At 32.5% G+C, this 15,834-nt stretch overlaps 1 protein-coding gene across 12 annotated transcripts in view; it reads left to right on the top strand.

The window, feature by feature from the left end:
• Cnksr2 (connector enhancer of kinase suppressor of Ras 2) overlaps positions 1–15,834 on the top strand; it is a 272,194-nt gene that overhangs the window by 242,881 nt on the left and 13,479 nt on the right. The gene's annotated exons all lie outside the window — the stretch shown is intronic.

The following is a 15,834-nucleotide window of genomic DNA, read 5'->3' as shown; positions in this document are numbered from 1 at the left end:
GGCACATGATGGTCTAATATTTGTTCATAATAGCTCAGCTTGAAGTTTTTCCTTTAATGGGAGAATACTCCTGTAAATGTTTCATTCAACAAGGAAAAAGTACCAATTATATATTTTAATTGAAAAAGTGACATTTAATTTTAATATTTAAGCCTTATACTCAAGAACTTCTAGATTATTCTTTCCTCAAAAATGCAATATGACAGTTTCATGTATATTTGCTACTGTTACAAACACAAAATACAAGTATGCCAATAAAATCAATTTTCGGAGTTATGTCACAGAAATTTTAGAGTACTTGAAAATAAGAACATCAGTAGTCAAGCTCATTGATTTACTTCAGAGCTACAAATTATTTAACATTCCTAATCATGGATTCTCTTAACATTTTAATGTCAAGATTTAGCCTACTAAAATATATAATTCAATTCTAAGCATATATTTATTCATTCAACTGGTGTGTATTGTTTACTTACTATGTGGCAAGCACCATCTTGAGTATATCTAGGTCTTCTATAAGTCTATCTATAACAGAAATGTGTAAATTATCTTTAAAGAATAAGAAATCTTTCTTTCTGAGAACATGAAACAATAAGTAATTCAAACTATACAGCATCTTTGTTACTTTGTACCAGTAATTTTCCCTAGTTACCAATGTAAAATTTTGTAAGAATGTTTCTTAAAGAGAAGGTATTCTCTTTTCTTTTTAAGGTACTTATCATCACTTATGCAAAATTTACGAGACTGGTTAGAATCAAATGAGATCATTTTAAGAGATATTTCTGATTTGGCTCATTCCTTAAACATTATGGTTTAGGAATAAGCATTCCATTTACTCAGCTGTTCTGATTAACATAAATCAGATGCCTAAAAAATGAACATCATATGATACCATAGATTAATATTTCTTTGATTGAGAAGTTGCTTCCTAATTTTAATAAGACAACCACTATGGAATTTGATTATCAGAAAAACATTAATGCAAGGAGTATTAGCAAAATGACAAATACAAAAAAATTATGCTATATTTTGAATATCTATCTTAAGGAATTTTGAACCTTAATGTTTTAAACAGTTTTTTCATTTTATTATGCTTTTAAGGTCCCTAATCTGTGATTTTTGAATCTGGTATTTTTACTGTGCTAGTTGTCTATAAAATGTGTTGATTTCTTGCATAAGATCTGTTCACTAACAAGCTCCAATTGTTCTCATCCATGACTTTATTGGTTCTTTTTGTTATAAGTGTTTCCTTAAATTTTATTTTTTTTCTTACCACCACTCCATGACCTAATTTAGAGTCTATTCTGTGACTTTTGAAGTGGAGAATTAAAAGCATACCTTGAAATTCTAGGTAAGAGAAAATAGACTGATACTTCAGTATCACTAAACTTAAACTTTATACCTTTTCCGCTCTGGAACCTGCTGTTTTTCCTCACTCTTTAACAACGCCAGTGCACAGGAGTTTGCATGCCATTTCTAAAAATAAGAGGGAGGAGGGACAGCTTGGAATTGGCTTAACACAGTCCTTCAATAAACCGTGACAATAAGCCTTACTCTTTACTTTGAACTCTGTTTGTTTTTGTTTTTATACCCTTTGTAGTTGCTGGGAAGCTTTCTCTTGATTTATCATCTTGGGTTCATAGACTCATGATGGACTTTTATAAGCTTAATTAGGATTGTGTTTCAGCAGTAGAGATAGGAAAGATGTTTACCATTCCAAAAATAATTCTGAACAAATGCTGAATATCTTTGCTGATTAAATGAAAAGTTAGCCTGAACTTTGAATTCTTCTTTATATTTGTAGCATGCATCCTTTTTAATGTGTAGAGTGTCTCTGTTAATACTATAGAACCCATTTAAAACTTTTATATTAAAATAATTTTATTGGGGTAGGAATATAACATGTCATATTGTATGTAAATATACATAGAAGCCCTCTCAGTTAGAACTTAAAATTTTAAGGCACATATCTTTACTATCCTACATAAAACAGAAACATCTTTTATATAGTATATTGGAAAAATTGTTAGCCTCTTTTTAATACTTTAAGGTTTCAGAGTTCCTACCTCCAATTTCAGGCCATTGTATGTTGGACAACCTAGTTAAGAAAATTCTTTCTTATATTGATACAAAAGCAGACTTTTGACAAATTTTTTGACAAATTTTCTATTCAATTTGGATCTTAAAAATTGCAAATTACAGAAAGAAAATCAAGTATTTGAAAGGCTGTCATGTGGAAAGAGAGATAAAATACTCTGACTTTCCAGGGAAGATAATAGGTGGAGGGAGGTTGAGGGAGGCTGATTTAAGATGGATATCAGGAAGCGCGTTCCAAATATTGCAGCTACCATAAGTGAAATGACTGGTCTTGTGAATTTAGTAGGATCTTTATTATTTAAAAAGACGATGGGTAACCAGCTACCACTCAAAGATTCATAAGTTAGATGAAAAGTTTAATCAGATGGCTGTTTCTAACCCTTAAGGTTCTGTGATTCACTTCAGCATAATGGCCTCGCCATCTGCTTTTGCTATAATACTCTGCGTTATGTATATGCAAAATTGTACAATGGACTTATGTTAGCAAACATAATTTGTGTTGTCAATTCTTGAGCTGAATGCATACCTTAACTTTATAACTATGACATGAATTCTTGGTATCTCACCATGGATACCTTCATATGGACACATTTTTCTATTTAGTGTTTCCTTGCTAAGTGTATTGGAAATGTTATAGTGGTCTAGACAGTATACTTTGTTAACATGATTATATTAGTTTTAACCTGCTTACTGTAGTTCATTCACTTTAATGTCACCAAGCTATAAATAACATTCCATACTTACTTTTTAATCTAAATACAATTGTTTATCTTTTTCTGTTAAATTTTTAACTTCTCATGTTTCACCCAGAAGCATTCAGCTCTGTTAAAAAGTTTGGAATCTCAGATTTACCATCTATGATGTTAGTCATCCCTCATATTGAGTAGGGATTCTTGGTCATTCAATATTCTAAGCATACTTGCTGTTTTTATTTTTATTAATATATTTGCAATACATAATAATTACATTCATTTGGAGGAAATGATACATATACATATTACACTTGATTACCTTTATTCCTTTTCCCCCTCCACTCTCCCCTCTCCCCCTTTCCCATATCCCTTTTCTAGCTCCACAAAGTCTACCTCCCTGTTTCTTACCATTTCTCCTTTATTTTACTCTGTAAATTATTTATATTTTGTGTTTCTCATATAAAAGAAACCATATAGTGTTTAATCTTCTGCATCTGCTTTATTGCACTCACCATTATGGTCTCGATCCATCCATTTTCCTATAAATGACTCCAAATTTATCTTTCTTTATTAGATAGATAGATAGATAGATAGATAGATAATCTCACATTTTCTTTATCCATTCATATGTTGATGGGCATGTAGGCTGTTTCTGTAGTTGAACTTTTGTGAACTGTGTTGCTATAAACACAAATATGTATGTATCGTTATAATATGATTTTAATTTTTTTCAGGAAGATACCCAGGAGATGTGTTGCTGGGTTAAATGGAATTCCTATTTTTAGTTTTTTGAAGACTCTCCATACTGATTTTTATAGTGGTTGTACTAGTTCATTTTTCCACCAAGAGTGTAACTGATTCATCTAAGAAGCAAAACCCATTAAAGAAACAATTTTAAATAAGAAAGAACTAAGGACAGAGCCTCAGGCATTAAATTTGAAACTATATGCTAATTTCATTCAGTTCTTCAAAAGGCTTATCTGGATACACTTAATAGTACTATCCTTCAGTCCATATTTTACAGTATCTTTATTCATAAGGGTATCAGGCAAAGCTTGGTCTTAAGAAAGACATACTGCATATGACTATCCTCTTATCTCCCAGCCTACAGATTACTGTCCAATAAAAACAATTTAAAATGTTTCATTTTGTTATTCATTCCATGTTCATTTTTCAATCAAAATTTTTAGAAAACCTCCTCCCAATCATAGTATGGTGTAAAGCACTACTATGCATTTATATCAGATATATTTATATGTTCTTTTGCTGGGGATTTTTGCCTGTTTGGATAAGGCAACTCTTTAAGCTTTAAGCAGTAAAACTCAAGGAATTCTGGCAGTAGTCCTACAGTAATTTCTAGAAAGTTTATTCATTTGCTAAGATTATAACTTACTGGTACAAAGAGACCACAATGTAGTTCTTGGCAGTACTTAATCTCCAGAAACATTTCTTTTTTTAATGTCTCAGTTTTTTAAGTTTTCTCCTTGCAGGAAAAGCATAAAATATCACTTAAACAACATGGTTCTTTCGTTTATCATTTATTTTTTAATTTTTTAAAAAATTTTCATTGTATTTTCAGTTTTTCACACATCTCAGTTGGACATTTGTTTTCATGGCACTCTTCTTACAAGCAATTAGTATTGTTTTCTGCTTGTTTATTTCTAATCTTTTATAGAAATCCATCTTTTATAGAAATCTTACTTAAACTAAAACTTTTTCTGACGAATCTCCTTGTCACTCCCTTGACTTGAGCTGCATCTCCTTTTTCTCTCTCATTGGCACAGTTTATGTTAGTACTAGAATTTTAGGGTTTTTAAAATTAGTGATAATTGAAAATTCATGTTTGTCTTGATAAGGTTTTTAAATCATATTTCTTATACTCTGTGATCCATCTATACCTTCAAACTCTTACAAAAACAAAAATTACAGGATGAGTTTCTTTTTCTTTCTTTTTTTTTGAGACAGGATCTCCCTTTATAGTTCAGGCCAGCCTTGAACTCACGCTGATCCTCCTGTCAGCCTCCCAAATGCTAGGATTACAGGTGTGTGCCACTACAGCCAGCTGAGATGAGTTTCTTTTAGTCAGCCATATTCTTTGGCCAACTACATTCAGTGGTTCCTAAGAATTGTCATTTCTATACTGTGCCTTAACTCACACAGCCCCTATAAATAAAAGTTTCCAATTATAGAAATAAATTACATTCAGCACTCTTAATTTGTCTTTTCATTAAAAGTAATAATGTGTTGGTACAAGTTGAATTCCCTAACCCAAATATCTAAAATCCAAAATGCTTCAAAATTCAAAATGTCAAAATGTTGGCTTTTGGTATTAAGGAAGTATTAGATTTCAAAACATTTCAGATTTTAGATTTTTTCAAACTAAGGATGCCCACCCAACTGGTGAAGTCCACACAAATATTTCAAATTTAAAAAAAAAAAACTCTGAAGCCTGAAACACTTTTTTAGTCCCAAGCAATTTGGATAAGTAGTATTCCACCTGTTTATATAAAATTATATGACAAATTTCTTCTGTAAAGTGCTTATAAAATGTAGGACAACATTTGAGTATTTCTCCTTATTAGAGTATTTTTCTATAAATGTACTAGGCCTAGATACTTCCTGCCTGTCTATAAAACACAAGGATATTTGTTGAAGATTATCTCTTTTTTATGATTTTTAGAGAATATATGGTAACATTTCAACGTGTATAATCATAAAATGAAAAGTAATGTTAAACCACATTGTCAGTACTTCTCAGGATTTTCATACTTAGCCAGTGATGTATACCTCTTACAAGTCAATAATGAGCATTTACTGGTGGTAAAAATAAACAAACTTGATTTAGGCCTTTAAAAATTATTTGCCCATAGTTCCTTGAGCCTACGTATATTAAATAAAATGATTATTAAAACAAAAGCATATTATAAAAGAGAAAAAGGAAAAAAAAGATAAGGAGACCATTGAAATATTTGGGCAAAATCTGATCACTTTTTCTTCTAAGTTTTCAGCATTTTGTGGAAATACAGAAGTGAGTAGATATGTAATAAGGCATTTTAAAATGTTAAAATAATTAATAGTTATATCACAATGGCATCTACTTTGTCTAATCCATATGGTACAGAGAACTAGCCATTCAAACTCTGCCTAAAGGACTGTTTTGGACATAGTAATACACCTATCCATTTCAAGCATATGGTTGCAACCTCTTCTAACATCTCCTTAAGGTAGGAAGGTAATAATATAAGTTATTTTGAAGTATTTCACTCTAATAAATTAGCCTCTGTCAAGAAAGGAGAATATATTTATGGGTTTTATTTATAGTTAAAAATTCATCTTGAATCTTAGATTTGACTCACATCATCTACTCCTAATATTAATGATATAAGAATAACTTGACAATCTAGGTCATTCAAAGAAAACTCCCTTTAGCAGTAGTTGCACTGTCGCTTCATATAAGGTCTAAATCATTCTTCTTTGACATACTAGTGCTAAAAATAGCATTCTTTGACCTCAGAGGCATAATTTCCTAAGAGTCCTCCCTTTGCTACATAGTTAATATCAAAGATTTTAAGTAAGATCTCAGTTCAGTTAAAAGAACCTAGTGAGGTAAAGAATTTTACGTGGTTCTTCACCTTGTACTCATATACTTAGATGTTGGATTAAAACACATTTTGTGATTTAACTCAATTCAAATAGTATTTATGGAGACACCACAATCTTCTTAGTACCTGTTCTGCTAAGTGCTAGAAAATCAAAGATTTTAAATCACAAACTCAGTAAGTTTGTCATCTGATGGGAGAGGAAAACATCCAGATATAACAATATAATATACTAAGTGTTTGAAGAGGTGAATATATTAAGTTCCATGAAAGCCCTTAAGAGCTCTTGATTATCTCTACCTTGTGAAATCTGACAAGGCCTCACAGAAGGTGTGACATTTAAGCTGAATGGATGAGATTTCATCAGAAAGAAAAAAACAGAGGGAAAATTCCAGATGGTAAAAATATAGCATCAACAAAGGTAGACATGGAGAAAAGCAAAGCATAATTTAGAGAAATATATCACAGTAGTATTGATGAGTAGATAGGAGAAAAAGCATTATGTTAGAACTAAATTATGAAGATCCTAGTATACTAAGCCCAGAGGTTTGGATTGTATCTCAATGAACATGATGAAGGACTTCAGCAGATTTCAGTAGGAAGATGGGAAAATCAGATGTAAGTTTTAGAAAGGCCACTCTGTTGGCAATCTAGATGTATTGGTATGTAAGAATATATGTGATAGGGAGACCAGTTAGAAAACTCTCAGTGATTCAATCAGAAATATTAAATCTCTTCTGCAAATGTGGGGAAAAAGCTCAGAGGAAGATCCACAGGCAGAATAGAACTTTATGAGTAATAATGGAAGCTTGGAGCCCACTTAATGGAGTCTGCCAAGTAGCCTTGAAATGCCCTATTATCAGAAAACACAAATTTAGAATAGTGCTGATTGTTGTGGTTATACAGTTTTCCTAGCAATCCTCAGTGGCTAGGTAAGAGTAAGAGCAGATATTGGAAAGAGTTCATGTAGTGCATATCCAAGAGGGTGAAGGAAATCTAGGGTCTTGTCAGGAGGGTCCATATTGAATAAGTAAGTGGATTCAGGAGGAAGCTGGATTACTGATAAGCTCTAAGACTAGACATAGTGGAAGAGATGGAAGGAGAAGTTGTTAGAATTAAGGAGAGCTATAGTACTTCAGAGGTGACATGGCTCACCATGATGACAAGCTCAAATATGTGGTGGTTTGTTTTTTTTTAATAACAAGAATCTAGGGCTGGGGATTTAGCTCAGTGGTTCTGCTGCCTGCCTCACAAGCACAAGGTCCCGAGTTCGATCGCCGGTACCAAAAAAAAAAAAAAAAGGCTAACACAGTTCACTTATTTCAAAACAAGTCTTCAATATTTTTGCATCTTGAGGAGAAAATACTTCACAACACTGCCACATTAATGTCCAAAATAGATGATCTAATAGCAAAAGGAAAATACCCATTGCGATGTGAGAAATAAACCCCCAATTTATATTAATAGGATTTATGTATTGTATACTTCAATTGTTTCCTGAGTTCACTAAACAATTAGTGATATGTATATTTACAGTATAAATGTTATGAACATAACAAATTATGAAGAAGTAAAAACTTAAAATATTTTAGCATGATCCCTCCATTTTAAGTCAAATCTCATTTCACTTAGGTTTACATCGTTATTAATTTACCAGTCATTAAATAAAATAATTTTAAATTTGATATCAAGGGCACTCTGAATAGAATGATTGAATTATATATATTTATCCTTTTGCTTTCCCTGTTGTCTCAGAAAGACTCTTCAGCTTTTGTCTGGACTGTACCTGTCTGCTAAAGTAGAAGACAGTGATGTATCTTTTCTATAAAAGTATTCTACAGTCTGGATTTGAAATGCAATCTGATGCAATTTGATGCAGTCTTCAAGAGCCAGGCATGCCCATAAATCTGAATTCTTTACTTATATATATATAGAAGATATTTTTCCCATAGAAAAATTATTAAAATAGAATCACCTTCCCTAAAGCAAAGCCCAGTTACCTATAATATGATACATTTTGTTTAAATGATTGCATCCTATGTGTTAGGCAGTATATTAAGGTCTTTAATTAATATAACATATTTACAACTCACAACAACCCTATGAAGTAAATACTGTTATTATCTTCATCTTCTAGATGAGGAAACTGAGTTTAAATAGCATATTCCAGGACTTCCAGCTAGTTAATAACAGAGCTGAGATTCAGACTAAGACATCCTGATAGCAGAGTGAATGCTTGCAACTACATATTGCACGTCAGATCTGTAATTCTAATTCATGTTAAATTTAACAAAATGTTTTCTTTCAAATACTTTTTCTGTGCTTATATGAGACTTATTTAAAAGGAGCAGATCATGCTTGGGTCACTGTTAACATGCTCCATCAAGTAAAGCAAAAACTTCATTCTAATCCTTCAATAACATTTACACTACCTTTTATCATAAAATGGTAATTAATTTACTTTCCAGGGTTTTTTTGTTTTGTTTATTTTGGTTTGTTTTGAGTTTTTTGTCTATTTGTTGCAGTACTTGGGATTGAATCCAGGGCCTTTGTGCTGAACTATAGCTCAGGCTCTTTTATATTTTTTATTTTGAGATAGCATCTTGCTAAATTGAAAAGTTGCCCAGCCTGGGCTCAAACTTGCCATCCTTCTACCTCAGCCTCCCAGAATGCTGGGATTATAGGTATGCAACACTATACCCAGCTACTTTTCAGTTTTAACTAATCATTGTCCAGAAATCATGTACTATAATTTGTATAAACTGTGAAACAGTTCCACTACTTAAATCAAAACTTTTTCATAGTATTTAAAACTTTAATATGATTCCTTTTAAGCTAACTTGTTAATATTTAGATATTTTTAAAAACTACTTCCCAAGAATTAAGTTTGTAAACCATGGTGAAAAGTATTTCAGCTTCTAATTTCTCATTTGAAGGATGCAATATGTTGTATGAAATAATAATTTATTACCAAAGTGAATTGTGAATTTTATATTGCTACATCTTTTAAGATATTGTATATAAAAGAATTTTATAAAGTAGAAAGTAAAATATAAATGTTAGTATAATCATTATTACTGAACGGGCTGAATTGGTTTGTCTTCAGAATGTTTATGCTGAATTGAAGAAGAGCAAAATTGATGATTTTCATAGGATTCCTTAAAAAGGAATACTAATGAGATTAATACGATGTTTTATGAAAACAGCAATGCCTCTATTAAAATGCTAGCTATTTAAAGGAAATTACTAGTGAATAATTTTTACTTTTAACCCACATGTTCTGGCTTTTGACATCATAGAAATAAGTTGATGTAAGTACCTGTAACCCATCTTTTTTAGAATGTTGCCATGGCAACTCCTGAGGTAAAATAGCAGTTGAGTGGAGCTTCAGGCTTTGTCCATGCTAATACAGAAGCTGCATTTGATTGCAGCTTGGCAGTTGTTTCTCCTCCTCCTCGTCCTCGTCCTCCTCCTCCTCCTCCTCCTCCTCCTCCTCCTCCTCCTTCTCCTCCTCCTTCTTCTCCTTCTCCTTCTCCTCCTCCTTCTCCTCCTTCTCCTCCTTCTCCTCCTTCTCCTCCTCCTCCTCCTCCTCCTCCTCCTCCTCCTCCTCCTCCTTTTTTTTTTGGCAGTTTCTATAGGGATCAGTGTACCATAGTTCTTTCTACTTCACAGGCTGACTTTTTTGTCACCATGGAGACCAGATCTACCCACGCAACCAAGATTTGAAACCATTCCTAGCATGGGTAAAACTAAGGCCTTGGTTCTCAAGGCCATCTATAATTAAAGTATATTGTTTTGTTAAAGAAGAGTTCATTCTTCTGCTTTTGAAGTATTTATTGATTTCCCACAAAATAAAAACAGGCTTTCCAGTGCTATTCTAAAGATTTACAATAAGGAGAAAGAAAATGTCATCATGACATTTTCCTTGGTCAGGTGCTGGTTTTGTGTGTATTTGTGGTGTGTATTCTACATACTCAATTACTAAAGAATAACATTTAATTTCAAATTATGTGACAGTATTCCTAAACAGTAGTAAGCACATGTAATATATACTTGATGGTGATCTTACAATGCTCCTTTTAATTTTAGTTTGAGATTTTCTGTTGTTTCTAAGTTGAGTATTAATGTCGTTTTAGGTTAATTCTGCACTTGCAATAAAATCAGTTTGAGGAAAGTTATTCTGGATCCCTGATCATAAGTATGCATGGACCTAAGGGGGGATTAAAGTAATGTTTTACTACATATCTAGTTATAGCACATCTACAGAGATATGATGGAATTATTTATGGAAGATCACACAAACCAGTATGTTTTGTAATGTGTTCTTCCATATACATATATATGTGTGCATATATGTATTTATGATACTAATATACTTGTATCAGAGAACTCTGCGGAACTTTGGCTTTATCTGTAGTATCTATGTTTGTGTCTTAGAATCATTATATACATGTGTGTGCATATATATATATAGGGTCAAAGTTTCAGAGTTCTTTGATGATCACTTTTGTTATAGATATACTAATTACACTATAGCTGCTATAATTTTTTTATTTCCCACTTCCGCCCAAAATGGTAATAGTCAAGGGAGATAGTAAGGAAGATTTCAGTGGAAATTGGGAATCCCACATTCACCCTTCATTTTGCACATCCCTGCAAAGTGACCTGAGATAGCATCTCTACTTTGATGGATGTATTTTTTCACATGAGTAGTCCAAGTTTTAATCAAATATACTAAATAAGAATTTTTGCATTCTAATTTCAATGAAATATAGAATTGTTCTTATTTTTTAAAATATGAATAAGGTAGCACCATAAAGTTGTTATAAACAAATTAATTCATAAAAAACAAATTTTATTAAATTTTTGTTTTGTTTTGTTTGCTGGAAGGAAGTTAGCAATTCATTACTTTATTTGAATACAAATTAAGTTGTAACGTGCAGATAACTATGCCATTTCAAACACTGAATTTTACAAAAGGAACTCTCACCCTCATGGAGTTCTTCTTTAATTTAAGTTTTCTGTAATTTCACTGATTAGTATGAAATTCAACATGTGATGCTAAATGTTAAACAGATACAACTGGAAAACTTTTACAATGGCTGTGATCTGAAGCCATCTGTATTTCTCCATCAGAGCACTGAGTCAACATCCCTTCAATAAAAATTACTTTCTAAAATATATTTGTATGTTATAATATCCAGGTGATTAAAGATGGAGATTTATGATAAATCTGTGATGTCATTATAGGTTGAAAATTTAAAAGATATGGGAAAATGTCATTAAATTGAGAGATTAGATTTATAACACATTCAAAGTAAAGAAAAACTATGAAGGATATATGACTGTTAATGTACGATTCTAGGTTCTTACAAACATTTCTTGAGTTTTCTTCTTTCTTGGCACTTGCTTTGCTGGATAGAGTATTTTTGGTTCTCCTTAAACTCAATTCGCAATGCCCCCAAAGCAGCTTTTTCTTGCCAGAGTTGTTAATGAACAAATGATCCTAAATGTCAAGCTGGTATGCCAAGGAGGTTATTAATAAGCATTAACATTTAGAAGTTATTGAAGGAGGAAAATCAATAATGCAATTTTTATAATATTGCAAGTTCAGAAAGTGTAGAAGTCCATTTCAAGCTTCTATAATCAAAGCAACGTGGGCTGGGGATCTAGCTCACTGGTTCTGCCGCCTGCCTCACAAGCACAAGGTCCCAAGTTCGATCCCCGGTACCAAAAAAAAAAGAGAAAAGCATTGTAATAGCATTAGAGGAAGTAATGTCTGTAGACTTTTAGTGTAAGAATCATTCTATTTTGTGCTAGTATTATAGGAGGAAATGCGATTGTTTAAATAAATCAAAAGACCACTGCTGAGGGTTTTCAGAGGAAAACCATGCATTGTTTAGAGGATACCATTCTGACATTTAACTATGTGGTGCCGTGCTTTTCTACTTTCTTTTAACTGTTTTCAACTCTGTAAATTGTAGAAAACTACTAGTAACAGAAATATCTAGTCTATAGAAATGCAGATTTATCAGAGGGAAAGGGGTTTTTGCTCCGTAGATACTTACCAGTTTTGCATTTATCAGCAGATACATCTCAACATTTTTAACGGCTATATAATGTACCTATAAACACACACACACGTATACACAAAGAATTCTCCTTTGAACTGGTGTGGTATTTTTCTGATTCTTTGATTAATACTGAGTTAAGTACAATCTTTGACCATTGTTCATTTGATGTTTGTATGAGATTCTTAAACTTACCATTCCAAAGTTCAGATTGTACATTTACAATGACTGAATTTTATTTTACATAGCCTGTATCCCAATAAATCTGGAAAAATATTAACTCCAAAGAAATTTTATAGGAAATTAAATTGTTAAGAATTTTCCTTTAAAAGTTGCTACTTTTACTGTATTCTCATAACCTCCACACATATAGCCATCTGTTATATTCCTGTTCAAAATAATGTAATATAGGAGATTTAGCTCAGTGGTTTCGCCACCTGCTATGCAAGCGCAAGGACCTGAGTTCAATCCCTGGTACCAAAAAAATAATAATAATAATGTAATATTTAAGTCACATTTGTAGATAAGCATCTCTTTTTTCCCTCACTTAGTCTCCTGAGATGACATAGTACTGGAACTGATATTAAATGTTATTTTTAAGTAATCTGATCAAAGCAAAATGATAGTACTGGGGTTCAGTGATACCGTGCATGTTTAGCACTCATGAGGCCCTATGTTTGAGTTCCAGTGCCTGCGTGTGTGCACATGTGTGTGTTGGGCTATATCTGTAGGTTAAAAGTTCACAAAAAATCTGTGTTACTGTCAATTTGAAAATTATGTATGGCTTCATTTATTTTGGCTAACATTTTCAAGTATTAGGAAGTTGTGTCATTGATTGCTGACTAAAAAACTAAGCAGTAAAAGCCCAATTAGCATAATATCAGATTTTACTAAACACAGATCAAGTTAACAACTTGGCAGAAGGACATAACACTGAGCACTGAGCATGACATTAAACACTGATCAGCAACATGGCAAAAGGACATAAGACCAAAGTCCTTTGTTTTCTTCTTTATTTCGCATAGGTTCTGATGGCATGAACATACTAAGTGTATCTTCATAACCCCAGCTTTGCAGGTACATACAACCTTACCTGTTATTTTATCAGAAATGTTCAATTTTGAGAATGCAGGTGTAATTGGCAAATTAAATCGCTTAAGTCATGGAGTATAATTAGTGTTTTGAAGGTTTTTATCACCCAGTCACATAAATAGATCAAAGTTCAGATCATATTGGAACTGCCTTTCAAAGTACTTATAGGATGGGAAAGAAAATGTCCTGGTAGGACTGGAAAGATCAAAGGAGAACCTATCGAATGAATAGGCAAGAAACAAATTCACCTTTTCATTTTGGCAAAGCCAGATTTGGTCACAGATGAAGTGTTATATGATTCACTTGTTCACCAGATCAGCAGTTCTCATCGCTGAGTGCATTCACACTGATTATCATCCACATTCCAATCTAACTAATTATATCTTCTTAACAGGAACATATAAAGTGGTGATAGTTTGAAAATTCTAATAACTTTAAAAACTACATTGTTTATTTCTAAATTATTTCGGAGGTTTAAAAAAAGAGACTTTCCTATAGTGGTTCATGTCTCAGCCTTTAGTTATGTTACTTCTATAGCTATTTCAACTGAATCTAATAACTTTAAAAATATTTTAAATAAGTAATTGTTAATCCTAAAATTGGTTGCAAAAGCAATTTAGTTTGCCAATAGAATGCCATCACCCACACTGCTGAAATAACATATTTATATTTATATATATATTTATATATATATGCCTCATAGGCCTTACTGAACAATACGTCTGTAAAAATTAATTCCTCCCATTTTCCATTTTAAAATCTAAATGGTAACATTTATTATAAATATAACATGGCAAACTTCTTAGTATGTTTTTCTAAAGTATCTATAGACACTTCATTGAAAATAAACCAGTGGTAAATTTAATTAACATATCAAGTACTTCGATGACTACTAAACCTAAAAGATCTTTTCAATTGTTGCCAACACATAAGTTTCACTTAAAGTGTAGGCTGGGAGTATAGCTCAGTGGTGGAGAGCAAGTTTAGCCTGTAACTGTTATCATTGTATTTTAGAGATTTCCTGTGCGTTAGTCATATATCAGCAGCCCTTTGTGCCGTTGTTCCTGGCTTACCTGGTTTGCCAGTATATTCGTACTTTAGATTCATAATGCACATGCCCAGACACAGTTGATAAAGTGGGGTTGAATATCTTTATAGTTGTTCTATTTGCCTCAGAAATAAAGAAAAATTATTTACTATTACATAAAATCTTAGCTTTTAAATATTTATTTAAGTGGTTCTCCAAGGCCTCTTTTATCTTTCCATAATTTCAGTAGGCCTAGATTCCTCAGCCAAAACTTTAAAAGTGTTTTAGCAGTGTGATACAATGTCATACTGGCAACAGAACTAAAAATAAAATGCTGTGTGAAGTCCCTAACCTCAGGACTTCTGACTGAGAAAATACTTATATATGCAGTATCACAATCAACTTTCACCAAGCCTTACTCATTAGGTATCCCACCCCAATGTGACTGAATCAGAATTTCTGGGTACAGAACCCAAGAATCTGTACTTAAACAAGCAACTCAGGTGATTCTGATTCAGTAGATGAGAAGTAGAGCCCAGGAATTTGTGGTTAACAAGCACACCTAAACCCCACTCAAAATTGTGTAGCCAGTGGTACGGCCACTGCTACCTGGAAAGTACTGTGCCCTTGGGATTTAATCTTATGCTCGTATACACAAACTGGTAGCTAGCTGTAGCCGTTTTGAAATAGTGATTCTCCCCCACTGCCCTGCACTATGCCAAAGGACTAAATTAAATAAATGTTTCTAATTTCTTGGAATAAAATTCAGCAATTTGACTTGATTTCCAGAGTTAAATAGGCATTACGGAATGCACTAGAAATTATTACACTCATATAATATTGTTTCTGCAGGGAAATGAGGGATGTATTCAAAACAACTTACAAAATATCTGAATTGCGTAGATAAATTAAGTACAATTTAACTTTAGCAATGACCTGGTATCCAAGGTTAGATTGCCTCTGATTTTGCTGTTTAAAATTCTATGACTTTATGAAACAAAGTGGTAGAAGCTGAAGCTAGCTAGCTTCCCAGGATTATAATCTTTGAAAAAATTTTATATTATGTTTTGTTTCATTTGACCTATACAGAAAGATTATTTCTCAGCCCCTTTTCTGTCCAGAGGGTATGATTTTTGAACTGTGCCACATCTGATTTTCTATATACCAGCATTATGGGCAACATGTACTTTTCCCTGTTTTCTAAGGGAGGTAGTAATGAACAGCATGCTTTCTCTGTTCCCTCTCCCAATTGGTTT

Source organism: Heterocephalus glaber, unplaced genomic scaffold (genome assembly GCF_053883595.1).
Source record: "Heterocephalus glaber isolate CG9 unplaced genomic scaffold, H.glaber_assembly_v1.0 deba00001594, whole genome shotgun sequence".
NCBI classification, from domain to species: Eukaryota; Metazoa; Chordata; class Mammalia; order Rodentia; family Bathyergidae; genus Heterocephalus; species Heterocephalus glaber.
This window is presented reverse-complemented; position numbering and strand designations above follow the sequence as displayed.